Source organism: Phoca vitulina, unplaced genomic scaffold, assembly GCF_004348235.1.
Source record: "Phoca vitulina isolate PV1807 unplaced genomic scaffold, GSC_HSeal_1.0 scaffold96, whole genome shotgun sequence".
Taxonomy (NCBI): Eukaryota; Metazoa; Chordata; class Mammalia; order Carnivora; family Phocidae; genus Phoca; species Phoca vitulina.
Window position 1 is genome coordinate 2,655,046 of NW_022589799.1, and position 16,233 is coordinate 2,671,278.

The following is a 16,233-nucleotide window of genomic DNA, read 5'->3' on the forward strand; positions in this document are numbered from 1 at the left end:
CTCTCGCCGGTGCGAGCCCCGCAGCCCTGCGCGCGGCCTGCGGACCAGCTCCGGGCGGCGTCGATTCGGTGTGTCGGGCGGGCGACGCGCAGGTGCGTGATGCGCGCGGACGCGGGCGGCGAACTCGCGACCCCCGCACCCGCTGCCCTCGCGGCCCCCGCACCCCGCGCCCGCACCCGCTGCCCTCGCGGCCCCCGCAGCCCGCACCCGCTGCCCTCGCGGCCCCCGCAGCCCGCACTCGCGGGCCCTAACGTCCCGGCCCGACTGAGCTGCCAAGACGACCAGGCGGGAGGGACCGGGAGGAGAAGGGCAGCCTCCCCTTTCGGTCCTGCCCAGTATTAGGTTCCCAGAACGCTCTGGAAGAGACAGAGAGGGAGAGGTGGAAATAGAGCCAAGGGAAGGGAAGAACTCCGTGCGATTTTCCTCATCTGAAAACCGCATGAAGATGAAATCGGGGTCCTGGCGCTGGTGAAGGTGAGTCGAGTTCCCGTCTCCAGTGGGAGCCAAAGCCTTGGCCTGGCTACTAGTGAGTAAGCACCCCTGTTCCTGTGGCATTTGAACGTCTCCCCCTGGGCTTTCTGTGGATTCCAAGGATGCAACTGGTTAAGTTTATTTTTTAATGCACTTACTTGAAGTAAAAGTACTGTAAAATCTCTTAGCAAAGTAAACGGTTTCTGGTGCTTTTTGAATGAGGTCTTCCAGGGGTGGGGGAAACGAGAGAAAGCAACTACAGTTGAGAATCACACTTACCCAGGAACTGCACTTCAGCCAGGTGGGTTTGTCTCTTAGGCTGGGCCCATTTTATTTTAAATGCACTGTTGGTTGAATTTAAGATGAATTGAGGATGTTCGTGATAAATAGTTTAATTTTCATAGTTATTAATTTAAATACACATTTTAAAAGTCATAGAACAAGCACTTGAAGCATACCGTTTTTACAAAAATGGGAAAGAAAGATGATGTATAAATGAGAAAGCATCATAAAATTGCCTTTAAATATTGGTTGTTTCCACTAATGTTCCCCGCCCCTTGGATGGGTAACCTCTAACTCCTCTTTCTACAAAATCTGACAATCACTGCAAGACCCAAAATTCGACTTTCTAGTTCCAACCTACTCTTCCTTACACCTTTTCTCAGCATCTCCCCCTCACCTTTTCTAATACAATAAAAGTCAATTCTTACTCAGCCTCCAACTTCAACCTCACAGTCAACTATCTGTCCAGTAAGTTAGAGGCCCTCCCTGGACTTTATCTCCCTACAGAGAACAGAGAATTCCAAACCAAATGTTGTATTCATGCTCATAAATAATAGAAAATTTTGTTCTAGACAAAGGCCTGGAAAATGAACTTTTTTTTTTTTCAATAAAAATCTTGATTCATGGTTGAGTGTTGCAGACATTTCATCTCTCCATCAGCTCTAAAGTTAACTGGAGATTTATTTTTTCTGGAAGCTGCAGTAGAGGATCTTTAGCTAAGGGATCAGACATAATATGTGAGGGCATATGTCTTACAATGAAATGAGAGATGTTAAGGGACCACAGATCTTGATTTGTATGGTGGCTACTTTAGTATGTACACATTTCAAAATTTATTGAGCTGTGTGAAAAAGTTAAACCTGAAAGACTTGAAGACTTACTATTAAGCTGTTTATTACTATAAACAAGACAGTGTGGGAGTGGCAGAAAGATACATGTACATATAAATAGAACTGAATTGAGACACCTAAAATAGACCCACCTCTGGTCAAATTATTTTCCAAAAAGAGACACTAAAGCAATTCAATGGGGAAAGGACTATCATTTCAACAAATAGCATTGGAACAACTAGATATCTACATAGTGAAAAAACCTACAATCCCTAGCTTACAATATACGTGAAAGCTAATTTGAGTTGGATCATAGACCAAATGATACACACTACAACTATAGAGTTTTAGAAGAAAATACATGAGACTATCCTTTTGACCTGGTGGTAAGCAAAGTAAATATCACACAAAAAAAAGTAAAAAGAGAAATGATAAGTTAGACTTTAACAATATTAAATATTAAAATGATAAATTAGATTTTAAAACATTAAACTAATATTAGTCTGATATTAAATTAGACTTTAATAATATTCATACTTAAAATATTAAAATTATAAAATAATAAAAATATTAAAAATGTCTTCTCATTAAAGATACCATTCAGTGAAAAGGCAAATCACAGACTGGGAAAAAATATTCACAAAACATATCTGACAAAGACCCTATCTCCAGAATTTAGAATGACCTCCTATAATCAATATTAAAAACTGAAACACCCATTTTTTAAAATGGGCAAAAGCTTAAATAGACACTTCAGAGAGAAAAATATGGCCAGTAAGCACATAAAAGAGTGCTCAATATCATTAGTTGTTAGGGAAATAGATATTAAAACTGCATTGAGATACCACTGCACCCAGTAGCATGGCTAAAATAGAAAGCCTGAAAACACCAAATCTTGGTGAAGATGTGGAACAACCAGAACTCTCACACATTTTTAGTGGGAATGTGTTATAACCATTTTGGTTTTACAGTTTATTATACATTTAAACATAAATATACACCAACATCCCTTTATTCCCATAAATTCTTCACCTAGATATTCTTCCAAGAGAACTGAAAACATATGTCCAAACCAAAAAAATTGTAAAAAGAATGATCATAGTGATTTTATTCACAATAGCCCAAACTAGAAACTACTCAAGTGTCCATTATCAGGACACTGGTAAACAGATTGTGGTATACCCATATAATGGGATACTATTCATCAATAAAAAGGCATGAACTTTTGATATACTCCACCATATAAATAAAACTCAGAGACATTATCCAGAATACAGCAGCATACATACTCCATAATTCCATTTACAAGAATTTCTAGAAGCAAAACTAAAGTGCAAAATATCAGCACAATGATTTTCAAAAATAATGTAAAGGATAATGATAATGAGGATGATGATTCTACTGATTATGATAATTATTGAGTAGCTACTAAATTCAGGCACAGCCAACAACGACAGAATGACATATCTACTCTTATTATCCCCATTTTACAGAAGAAAGAATTGAGGCACATAAAGTTTAAGTTACTTCTCCAAGGCACACAAGGGCAGAATCAGATTTACAAACCGGAGCCTGTGCTCCTGAGCACAGATTGATCAGATCTTTCTTCTCAGTTTTAGGTATTTCTGGTTTTCTCAGATGTGTGGGTGAGAAGAGAAGAGAAAAGGAAAGAGAGGGCAAAAGGAGGAGTGAGGGATAGAAACACAAAGATCTGTAGTCAACAAAGAGCAGAGCAGGAAACTATTATGAATGTTTTTACATCAAAGGTTATAAAAATTTCTGGGAGGTTGGTGATCTGCAAGCAAGTCAAAGATTCTTTCGCCAAAGTGGTTAAGTATTGTGCTGAGGTCGGGAAATTAATCACAAATTTTAAAGCTAAAAACTAAAACATTAAAGTTTCTAGAAGAAAATGTAGGAAAATTTATTTACAGTCTTGGGCAGGAGAGATGTCTCAGAGTAAGATACCTTAACAATAAAAGAAAAAATAAATCAGATTCCATCAAAATTAAAAACTTCTGTTCATCAAAAATCACCATAAGAAAGTAAAAAGGCAATCCATAGAGTAGGAAAAGATATTTGCAATATTTTTTTTTTTTTTAAAGATTTTATTTATTTATTTGACAGAGACAGAGGTAGCGAGAGCAGGAACACAAGCAGCGGGAGTGGGAGAGGGAGAGGCAGGCTTTCCCCCCCCCCCAGGAGGGAGCCCGATGTGGGACTCGATCCCAGGACCCCGGGATCATGACCTGAGCGGAAGGCAGATGCCCAACGACTGAGCCACCCAGGCGCCCCTGCAATATTCTTATCTGAACATGACTTAAATATTGAATGGACAGAGAACTTTTTAGAAATCAATAATAAAAGCCAAAACATTAAAAATTAGCAAAACACCAGAACAGGCTTTATTCACAAAAGATAATTTCTAAATGGACAAAAGACATAAGGAAAGATGCTTATATCATTATTTATTAGGGAAGCACAAATTAAAACCACAGTGAGATACCTTTATGCACTCACAAGAATCAGTAAACTTTTAAATAGGAAGAACACCAAGTGCTGACAAGAATATAGAGTATCTATACCTTGTTGCTGTTAACAAGGTAAAAACACACATTCTGGAAAACTGTTTGGCAGTTCCTGATAAAGTTAAATTTACACCCATCCCATGACCCAGCGATTCCACTACAAAGTTTATACTTGAAAAATGAATGCACATGTATAAGGGCTTTGTTCACAATGGCCAAAACTAGAAATTATCCAAGTATCCATCAACAGCTATATGGTCACACACAGGAATAACACTCATCAAGAACACTGTAATAATACACTCAACAGCATGGATGCATCTCAAAAACATTATGTTGCATGGGGAAAAAAAAAGCCAGACACACACAAAAAAATATATTCACTTTTGTGAATTTCAAAAACAGTCAACACTAACCTGTGGAGATAGAAATCAGAACCATTTATATCTACTTAATTATATGTTTTTGTTGAACCATTTTAAAGTAAGTTATATCATGATCATTGAACCTAAATACTTCAGCATGCAAATTACTTCATTGACTCCAATATTCCTTAATTCAGTCTTTCAATCCACTAGCCTGGGGTCAGCGAACTTTTTTTTGTAAAGTGCCCAATAGTAAATATTTTAGGCTTTGTAGGCCATATGGTCACTGTTGAAATTGCTCAACTCTGCCATTGTAACACAAAAGCAGCCATAGATAATACATAAATGAGTAGTATGGTTGTGTTCCAATAAAACTTTATTTACTAAACAAGCTCTGAGTGGGATTTGGTCAGCAGGCCATAGTTTACTGACCCCTGCACAAACTCATGCCAGTGGGAATTCCTTCAAGCAGGCTGTGTTTTTTAAAAAGATCCTAGTGGATTGTTAATGAATCACTGCCTTCTGATCCAAGCTTTCCCATGGCCACTCTGTAATTCCCCGGCACCATTCTTGAAAGTAGTCATTTCTTTAAGAAATCTTGATTCATTTTGTAGGGAATGGTATTAAAGATAAAAACCTGGATACTATGCATAATCATGGAACTTTGGGTGATGTTGCTTTTAAATCAGTTCAGTTCACAGTGCTATAGTAGATTGTAACTGAATTTATTTATTTTACATATGTAAAATGTTCATTTGAAAATAACAGTATGATGTCTGCGTGGCTTTGTAGGTTGAGGGGCCATTTCTTGATTTTGGCTCTGGTCATGATCTAAGGGTTCAGGGAGCGAGTCCCGAGTTGGGCTCCACACTCAGCCGGAATTCTGCTTCAGGATTCTCTCTCCCTCTGCCCTACCCGCCCCCCCTTACTCGCTCTCTCTCTAAAATAAATAAATAAATCTTTTTAAAAAATGCTTTAAAAATAACAGTGATTTGCGACACCTGGCTGGCTCAGTCGGTAGAGCGTCTGACTCTTCATCTCGGGGTCGTGAGTTCCAGCCCCATGTTTGGTGTAGAGATTACTTAAAAAATAATAATAAAATTAATTAATTAAAAAAATAACAATGATTATGCCTGTTTGGGGCCTTGTAATTTTTTCTTTTCTCTTGGGCTCAAAATCTTGATTGCCAGTTAACAAAGTTACTTATCTAACTTGTTGCTAAAATGTAAATCAAGTCCTTTCAAAACAACAAAAAGAAATCAGAATGGTTTGCTTAAGCGAAGTAAGTAGGTGGGAATTGGTTGAAAAGGGCTGTACTGATGTTTCTGGTCTGATGGAAATTTTGTATAGCTTTATCTAGGTGCGGATGTTTTTACATCAAAAATATTAAAGGAGGCACACCAAGTGCCAGCAGGTCTATGGCGCGCTGTGATCGTATAGTGGTTAGTACTCTGCGTTGTGGCCGCAGCAACCTCGGTTCGAATCCGAGTCACGGCAGTATCTGGCATCTTTCTTGACAAAATTGGTAAAGTGTTTTAGCCTTGGTTTTAATCCCCTCACTACTTTTTGTGGCCTAAGATCAGGGTTTGCGGTGGCCCCCTAATACTTTGCAATCAGGAGAACGGGAGGAAACCCGCCCGTGCACTAAGCTGGGGTCAGGTATTCGGTCTTCAGAACCGTGCCCTATATCTGAGCATGAGCAGAACTATCCCAAAAGATTAAAGTGCCATCTGTAGTTTCCACTTATGTAATGGTGTAGGCATAACCGTTTTTCTGGTTGAGAGGTTTCAGATGTTGATGGGGCCTTTTTAGACACTATGACAATAAGCTTTTTATGAGTTTGTATTCAACAGGGTATTTTACAATAAAATCTAATAAAACCTAAACTTAATGCCCTTCTCTACTCCTCTAACCCAATTTTTATGCTAATAGTACATATTGAAGTCTAATTCACATAGAATGCAAAGCACAACCTTAAGCACACAGCCTAATGAGCCTTGCTGGAGACCCGATACTGCTGTGATCCAGATTCGAGCCCTGCTCGCTGCAACTACAGTACAGGGTGTTTAACCACTATACCGTCATAGCACACCATGAGGCTGCTAGCAATTGGTGTGTCCTTTAATATTTTTGATGCAAAAACATTCACAACAGTTTCTTTGTTCTTGAACAACTACAGGTTCTTGCACTTTTCTCTCAGGTCCTCTCTCTCCATTTCTCCCCCCCCCCCCAATTCTGATACAAAATAAAAAAAACAATTCTCATCTCTCAGGATCTGGCCAGTGCATCTCCACCAGCCTCTTGGGAGGTCTCCTTGTCCTCAACCATGCCTCTCCTACTTATTTCCATTCTCCTGAAGGTTCCCTTTTGGCCCCGACCCTTTCCCTGCTCCCTCACACTGACCCCATCGACCCCACTGAAGATGGAAAACGCGTTTGAATTGAGAGCTCGGAGCTTAAGCTGCACAGATGGTACACTGTAGGTCCCTCTGTTGCCCAGCCCATGGGACACTGCAGGCTTCGGAATCAATTGACCAAAATAAAACATTTTGAAAAGAACTTCCCCTTTTTAAAAACATTTTTCTATTTTAGCTCTCAGAGTTCTTCAAAGGATTAAAAGTTTAACCAAAGGAGAAAAGCAAAGACTATTTATACAGAACTTGCTGAAGCAAGGGCGTCAGCCATGGTCACTTGCATTTTAAAAGAGACAAAAGCTGCAGGAGGAGTGGGAAAGCTTTATAGTAGGAAAAAGGGAAGAGTTAAGGTGTACCCTCTTTGGAGGCTGTTGGCATGGGAAAGCTGTAGGTGGGTAACTAGAAGCTGAGCGTCCTGTATGACTGGTTAGGGTGCATATTTGACTTTCTCTGGTTGTTCCTAAGTTGCAGTGGGGATAAAAATTAGGGAAGCTGTAAGTTATTATCAGATTCTGGCCATTTTGAGCCAGTTGTTCCACAAGTTTATTTTTTAGCTTCTTGGATTTTTACTAGAGTTAAAAGCCTGACTTCCTACAAATCTGCCGACTTCTAGGAGGCTGCTTCCTGGGAGGTGGCTGCAGGTGGAGGACCAGAGTTTATCAGAGTTTATATATATATATATAAACATATATGTGTGTGTATGTATACATAACGTACTACACATATATATACGGTCTAGCCTTTGTCCCTTTGTAGTTCAGACTCTCAAATGCATTAATTCAGCAAGTCCTAACTGAATGCCCTGGGCATTCAGCTTCCCTTGGGCCCCCTCAACTCAGCCTAGTGGGTAGAGGGGTGGTGGGGTCGCCGCCCCGGGTGTCTCCGGAGGTTCTGGCTTCTGAGGTCGGTGAGGGGCAAGGTGGGGCGAGGCCATTTGGGTGCCCCAGTTTCGGAATCCCCTAATGCATCGGTTTCAAACGCGACGAACAGCTTGATTTGTCACTCTAATCTCTTCGGTTTTCTAAGGCTTTGGAGCCTGCCCAATCACACAGCAGAGCTTGGTAGCCACTTGCATTTAGTGAGGGATCACTCTCTATTACAATGGAGAAAAAGAGTGCATCGTGTCTCTGTGGCGCAATCGGTTAGCGCGTTCGGCTGTTAACCGAAAGGTTGGTGGTTCGAGCCCACCCAGGGACGGTGTGGACCTTTTTACATCGGTTTGGTTCTCGCGGATTCGCCTTGGCAAAGACCAAGATACCTCACTTCCCTCTCTTCAAGTGATATAAGGGCCCCTTCTTGAGCTCCCTGACCTCCCAGAAGATCTGCCAGGAAGAAACGTAGTTAGGAGACGCGGAAGTTCCAAGAAACAAGGAACAAGAGAGGCTTGATGTAATCTGTCCTCAAGAGCGTGTATTGTGGAATGGAATCTTGTTTCTTTGGGCTATTAACAAATTTTATGTACCTCAATTTTTCAACTGTGTAATAGCATCTTGCGGGATGTGTCTGGATCTGGTAATTGCTCAATCAATAATGCTATCAGTAGAATCATGAGCATCATTATTATTATCTTCCGCATTATTTTTGATGAAGGCATTTCTTTGTAACATTACTTAACCTTTTATGTGTTATTTTTAAAAATAAGTTGGTCTTATGATAATCAAATAATCCTGCAGTCATCATCTGTGTACCCATATCTTTTGCCATTTACAGAAGTATTTCTATAGGATAGAGTCCTATAAATGCAATTGCTCTGTCATAGTAGTTACAGTATATTTTTTAATGTAAATAATAAATCCTGTAAATTTGCCATCCATTGTAGTGGTACCAATTTATAGTTCAATTTATTTTTCTTACTAGAGAATAATTTTCCTCGCTAGTACAACACACTTTCTGTACACTTATCTTTGATCATCTAATAAGGGGAGTGTTGTCTTCCTGACTTAACAGGGAGATACAACAGATGACATGGTGGGCATTAATCAGTAGGATATCTCTGCATCTACTCCTTAACTAAACTGCCAAGATATTTTTATATAACTGTAATTGATTTCTGTGGAGACCTGTCAGCCATGGGCAGAGAAGCCTGGCCAGTGGGGGCCTCTTTAATAGCTTTGTGCCAAGCAGCTTACCCAGGGAGAAAAAACTCACTGGTCCCAGACATTTGTCCCTCTTCCTCTCTCTCTATAAATAGCAAGGTGAATTAGTATGTTGTCTGTATTAGTCAGGCTTCTCCAGATAAACAGAATCAATATAGAACTAATATACACAACATACTAATTCATCCTTAGCACTTCAGATAGATAGATAGGTAGGTAGGTAGGTAGGTAGGTAGGTAGGTAGGTAGGTAGATAGATAGATAGATAGATAGGTAGATAGATAGACAGACAGACAGACTGAAAGATAAGATAGATGGATGGTTTGACTCCAAAGGCGTTCTGCTGACAAAATTTTCTCTTCTTTCAGGAAGGTTAGTCTTTCTCTACCAAGGCCTTTAACTGATTGGGTGAAGCCCCTTCCACATTATGGAGGGCAGTCTGCTTTGGTCAAAGTCTACTGATTTAAATGTTAATCTCATCTAAAAATGCCTTTACCAGAACATCTAGAATATTGTTTGGTCAAATATCTGGGTGCTGTGACCTAGCCAAATTGACACATAAAATTAACCATCACTCATGTTATATTATTCCTTAACAGTTTTTGGCAGCTATTTCCACAAAAAGTCACATACTGAGACACATCATTGTGGCCAAGAGAATTCTGCATCTGACAGGGGCACCTTGTGTTAGAGCCATTGGTTCATGTTCCCTTGATTTTTCTGTTAAACCTCAGGAGCAGAAATTGAGCTCTATGACTTTTACATACTATGTGTAATCCTTGGACAATACTTTTTCTTTCTCATTTGTACATTGTCAATTATTTTCTCCCATCAGTGGTATCAGTGTGGAATTCTGGTTTTGCTTTTATGAAATGAACATCCAGAGATGATCTCTGTTGGGTGGTGGTTCATAAGGATCCATTCTCTGTTGGATGGTAGATGACAATCTATTCTGTGAATCCTTTATGATTGGCTCTTTGTCCTGAAGTTTTTGGTATTTTCTGGTGTTTGAATCTACAGTGTTGAGAATTTGTTCACATCTGATCCAACACTAGATAAAATTCTATGGGTCCAAAAGTGGAATACTATCTATAACAAGAATAATCTCAACACATGGTGATTCTCCCCTAAGAACTCTTGACTTTAATAAATTGCTTTACATAATGGGGATCATAGAAAAGAAAGGAAACTGAATTTCTGGTATCCATTAGTCTGTTTATGTAGTCTATACTGAAGTTACTTAAATGATAGAATAATTTCACAACTGTTTAAATCAGGCTAAAGAAAGGAGGAAAATGATATTTATGTAATTACAATTAGGCAATTAAGTCAACAAATAGGGCTTCTGACATTTATATAAACCAAGGTTTAATAATTTCCAGAACGGTTAACTAGTTCATCCTTTTATTAAAAAAAGAAAAAAAAAATCCTCTTAAAATGGATTTTTAAAAACTGATAAAATTCAGTGAGCATAATGCAAAAGACTCTGAGAAGGCCCTACTGCACTGAAAAGGCTATCACAAAATTACTCAGATTTCCAGCAGTGTGTCTTCTCCATACACTTAATGGTACATAGTTATTTCCTTTTATTTTCCTCACTGATAAGCATTTTTAATAAATGCCATTGCCTCTTTTCCTTTCAATGGTGTTATTACTTTCTACAATTAGTTCTTTTAGAATTCCCAGTAGTTTTAGGAGATTTTTCCATTGTATAATTATAAATTGTTTTCTAAGGAAACTAATTGGTATAATTTATTTTCTTCTAGAGGGTATAGACAGATTAGGTCTCTAACAATTCAAAGGAGGTACTGCCCAGATTGGTTTTTGGATCCTAATAATCACTTATATGAATTGAAAATAAGAGAAATTAAGTATTTCAACCAAAAAAAAAGAAATTTTACTATTTATGCTTAAATTTTCAGAGAGTATTTGGCTCCTTTCAACTTTTTTTTTTAAAGATTTTATTTATTTATTTGAGAGAGAGAGTGAGAGAGAGAGAGCACAAGAGGGGGTAGGGTCAGAGGGAGAAGCAGACTCCCCGCCAAGCAGGGAGCCCGATGTGGGACTCAATCCCGGGACTCCGGGATCATGACCTGAGCCGAAGGCAGTTGCTTAACCAACTGAGCCACCCAGGCGCCCTCCTTTCAACTTTGATAGGTAATTATTTTGTGCTTTTTCTATGTGATTCCCTGACATTATTATTTCTGAGTAATCAAATGACTTTCCCCTGCTCACATCAAAATGCTGCCTGGACCATGGTCATGTGGCCATTCTAACTACTACTACTACAAAAAAAAAGAAAAGAAAAAAAAAGAAAAAGAAAAAAAAAAGGCAATTGCTCATATCTTATTAAGAACCTAAACATGCTGGGGCACCTGGGTGGCTCAGTCGTTAAGTGGCTCAGGTCATGATCCCAGGGTCCTGGGACCGAGCCCAGCGTCGGGCTCCCTGCTCAGTGGGAAGCCTGCTTCTCCCTCTCCCACTCCCCCTGCTTGTGTTCCCTCTCTCGCTGTGTCTCTCTCTGTCAAATAAATAAATAAAATCTTAAAAAAAAAAAAAAAAAAGAACCTAACATGCTAAGAATTTTACCAGTTTTTAATGTATGAGAATTTCTATTCTGGCTTGTTGTTCTTAAACTAGAACATGTGATTTAAACTTATCACTGACTTTGGTTCAAATAACAAAACAGCTTAAGCTTTAGATACTCCACAGATTAGCAAGACTATTCTATTAATTAGAATAGTCCAGAACAGTAAAATTACCTTTTAATTTACTGGCCAGCCATACAAAAGTTATTTTACCTTTTTGAAGTGAGGACTTTTAAGATATCAATCAGTCAATTAAAAAGTTCACCTGTTAGCTAAGGTTGATCAAAGTGATTCTTGAGCCTTATTATCCTGTTTAGGCCTATACTGACTAGAAACTGGGTATGAAGTGCATTCAACACTTCTTAGGATATTTGTGATTACACTCATACTTTTTTTTTGCCCTGCTTCCAATAATATTCATGTGTTTAAATGTTGGTACAGAACCATTATCCTGTGGTAACATCCAATTGATGTATCAAAAAGAAACTGAGGCTCTCATGGTGAAATTGGGTCCATTTGAAGCAGAATTTTGACCAAACACTGAGAGCTTAAAAATTCTGAAGAGGAAAAGATACAAATCTGATTTCAACAGATGGACACTGGTAGCAATAACTTGTCATGTACAGTTTTTAGCTAAACTTCCAATTCTATTCAGAAAACCTCCAAATCACTGAAATTGGTTTCCTTCATGACCCAGTGAAATTGCTCCCAGGGCAGATTGCTTAGCTTGTCCTTTTACAGATTCCAGAATATCAGCTTATGGAATAAAAAGAAAGAAGGGAAAGAGAGAGAGATCCATTATTCTCTGATTGTGTTTTCTTTTCTCCCCTCTCACCTATTTTGTTTTAATATAATTTTTTGGAGAGAGACTTTGTTTAAAGATCAGCAGTTTATGAGAGTGAATTATGTACTGATAATTGTCTTGTTCACTTTGAATGGGAGTGTAATTTGGTACAACAATTTTGGAAAATTATTTGACACTATCCACTTAAAGTGACCGTAAATATAAATATATAACAGATATAAATATAGATAGGGAAATAAGCATATATGTATATATCCTGTGACCCAACAATTCCAATTTTAGCTAAATAGCCTGGAACCATACTGCTAACCTGATAAGTCAGTGACACATGTTGAAATGGTAAAATTTTGGATATATCAAGCTAAATAAAATATATTATTAAAATTATTTCACTTAGTGGCACCTGGGTGGCTCAGGTGGTTAAGCATCTGCCTTTGACTCAGGTCATGATCCCAGGGTCCTGGGATGGAGCCCTTTGTTGGGGCTCCCTGTTCAGTGGGGAGTCTGCTTCTCCCTCTCCCTCTCTCTCTGCCCCTCCCCCACTCATGCTCTCACGCTCTCTCTCTTTCTCTCTCTCTAATAAAATCTTTTAAAAAATTATTTCACTATTTCTTTTTATTTTTTTAATGTGGCTACTAGAAAATATAAAATTACTTTGTGGCTAGCATTAAATTTCTATTGGAGAACACTGCTTTGGAGAAAGGTATGCATATGTTCACCAAAAAGCATGTCAATGATGTTTATAATTGCTTTATTCCAAATGACTCTAATTTGGAAACAAATCAAATGTGCAACAAGAGCAGACTAAATAAATTGTGATATAATCATATGGAATACACACAACAATAAAAACCTATGGAAAAAATATGGATAAATCTATACCATAGTTTAGAGTGAATGAAGTCAGATTATCCCCTGTGCGTGGGCGCGTGCGTGCGCACGCACACACACACACACACACAGCCCCAGAGTATTTACTTTCTGATTCCATTTGTGTGAAGGCAAAGAACAAGCAAAACTAAATGGTAATAGAAATTTAAGGAAGGCTAACTCTGTGGAATGTTGCCTGGGAAGAGGCATGAGGAAGCTGGAAATGTAATGTACCTTAGTCTGGGTAGTGGTTACTCAGGTGGGTTTACATTAATAAAGGAACTCTTAACTGTACACTGAGTGTACTTTACATTTCTTATAACTGAGTAGAAATAATTAAAAGACTGCTTAATTAGCTAAGGTTTGTCAAACTGATAATGAAATTTATTCTCCTGGGAAAGCCTAGGCTAGGATGCAAAGTAGGTTCACCTTAGGAAACTAGAGAAAGAAGAACAAATTAAATCGTAGGTAAGCAGAAGAAAAGAAATAATAAACATTAGAGCAGAAGTCAATGAAATTGAAAACGGGAAAATAGTAAAGAAAAACAACAAAGCCAAAAGCTGGCTCTTTGAAAAGATCAATAAAATTAATAAACCTCTAACCAAGCTAACCAATAAAAGAAAGAGAAAAGGCACAAATTACTAATCTAAGAAATGAAAGAGGCCATCAGTACTGATCCCATGGACATTAAAGGGTAATAAAGGAATATTATGAAAAACTCTATGGCCACAAATGTGATAACTCAGGTGAAATGGACCACTTCCTTGAAAGACATAATCTACCAAACATACACAAGGAGAAATAGATAATCTGAATAGACATATATCTATTAAAGAAATTGAATCAACAATTAATAACCTCCCAGAACACAAAATATGTTCCAAGTATTTATTATGATATTTTGGGTGTCTTCATACTTTTGGCTTTCTACTTATTTGACAACATTCTGATGACTGTCTCCCTTTTTTGAGTAAACTCATGTGAGATAACTCATTCACAGTCCCTTACTTACTACTAATATTTAAATATAATTTTATATTAATCTCTGTATATACATCATATTCTGAGATTGACACACTTCCATGGAAAGTTTAGCCCCTGAACCACTGGAAGACAACTTAGTCCTTAAATAAAGACAGTTCCAGTCTTTATTGGTATGGTTAACAAATCCATTGTAATTCTGTGTTTAAACCTCTGCTTCCGCATTCTGCTCCTCATGCCTCACCCCCTGCCTCTGAGGGGTCTTGGAGACCCATTTTGCTTTTGCTTTGCTCCAGGATACTCTTTTGCTCACAGAAGGGACTTGGGGAATGAAGAGAAAATAGTATGTAGAGTCAAAACCCCTGAGGTGCTAGAGCTTCCCTGGGCTCAGCCATTTGGGTCCTGTTAAAGGTTGTTTCTCCATCACCATTCAAGTCCTACCACAAAGCGTCATCCTCCTCTGTCCTCTAAGGACATTAGTTCTGTGACTTCCATTCTTACACTGCAATCTTATCTGTGCAATAGAGAGATTAGCTTTGCAAAATGCAGTAAACACCCTTCTTGGGAATCAAATCCAGTGTTCTGGCCATAGGACAAAAATTCTACCACTGACCCACAATGGCTGACATGACTGTCTTATTCTTAAGTCACCTAATTAACATAGATTGCCTATCTTTATGTGGTCTCCCACCAACCAGAGCCTGGATTTGCACTCTCTTTTCCCAGGGGCCTTCAAAAACAAGAAAACTGCAATGACCACCACCTCACACTTGGGCCAACACAGTGCTGCATGAATATAAATCAGTTAGTTCGGGGGAAGGTGTGAAGCCACCACCTGGGTAGAACCTGTGACTAGCCAAGGGACCGAGACCCCACCTGTGAGAGAGCAGGACTGGCTGGGGCTCCCAGTCCCTTGGGGAAGGTGTGTGGATCTAATGAGGAAGCAGAGGCAGCAGGAGAGATGGCCCCTGGGGCTGAACTGACATTCTGCTGTATCAAGGCAAGTAGAGAAAGCCATTCAGAATTGTTCTGGAGTGTGAGATCTTATTAAATCTGTTTATTGCTACAGGGAAATAAAGCAAATGATTTTATGGTAATATGATTATTCTGTAACCTGTGCTGTCCTGCATTGTAGCCACTAGCCCCATGTGGCTATTTAAATTTAAATTAATTATTATGAACTAAATAAAATTCAGTTTCTCAGCACTAGCCACATTTCAAATGTTCAATTACCACATGTTTCTAGTGGCCACCATTTTGGAAACTGCAGACCTAGCTCATGAGTTTAGTCAGTTGCACATAAGATTTTTATTTCAAAGTCCTGACTTCTCACTCACCATTAAACTCATTTTAGTTGATTTAGTTCATCCCTAGTATCAGCAGCTTTGGGGTCTATACTGATCACTAAGTGGTCCCTGAGCTATAATGGAGAGGGGGACTTTTCTGTTTTCCCTGGGCTGGTAAAGGGGAACCATTCCATGCCCTGGCTACTGCAGGGCAGTGGTAAACCAGACATGACCAGGGTCTTGCATTGATCAGTCCAGCCCCAGCGTTGCTCTAGGTTACTCTAAAGGCTGCCCCTGCCCACAAAGGAATGCTTGTGGAAGCTCATGAGCTCTGCTTCAATGCTAACCCCTCTGCCTCCCCAGCAAAGACCCCTGAAGGGTCCTGACCAGAGACTGATGGAAAATATTCTCTCATCTTCCTCTCCAGCTGTGAAAGCCCATTTCAGTGTTGTCATGCACTGTAATCCAACATCTATCTTAAGTCTCACAGAACATGAATTTGGGGACTTTGGCTTGATCTTGCCTCTTCCACTAGCTCTGGCCTGTCAGTCAAATTTTGAGTTTTTTACATTTCAGCTTCCTCCTCTATAACAATAGAGATAGTATTTACTTTGAATTGCTGCAATGAGAATTAAATTACCTATTATACTTTATGCCAATTTACATTTACAATTTAACTTCTTTTTAAAATATTTTAATGTTATTTTACTATAACAGACTTA

The 16,233-nt window shown here is 38.9% G+C and overlaps 1 protein-coding gene and 2 non-coding genes across 3 annotated transcripts in view; all 3 read left to right on the forward strand.

The window, feature by feature from the left end:
* The first annotated feature begins 25 nt into the window (after positions 1–25).
* LOC116627353 (myomegalin-like) overlaps positions 26–16,233 on the forward strand; it is a 43,202-nt gene continuing 26,994 nt past the window's right edge. The window contains exons 1-2 of the mRNA XM_032397114.1: positions 26–92; positions 337–474. The gene's annotated coding sequence lies outside the window, so the exon portion shown is untranslated. The remainder of the gene's footprint in view (positions 93–336; positions 475–16,233) is intronic.
* TRNAH-GUG lies at positions 5,899–5,970 on the forward strand. The gene has a single exon. It is a non-coding gene; the product is annotated as a tRNA-His (tRNA).
* On the forward strand, positions 8,010–8,083 carry TRNAN-GUU. The gene has a single exon. It is a non-coding gene; the product is annotated as a tRNA-Asn (tRNA).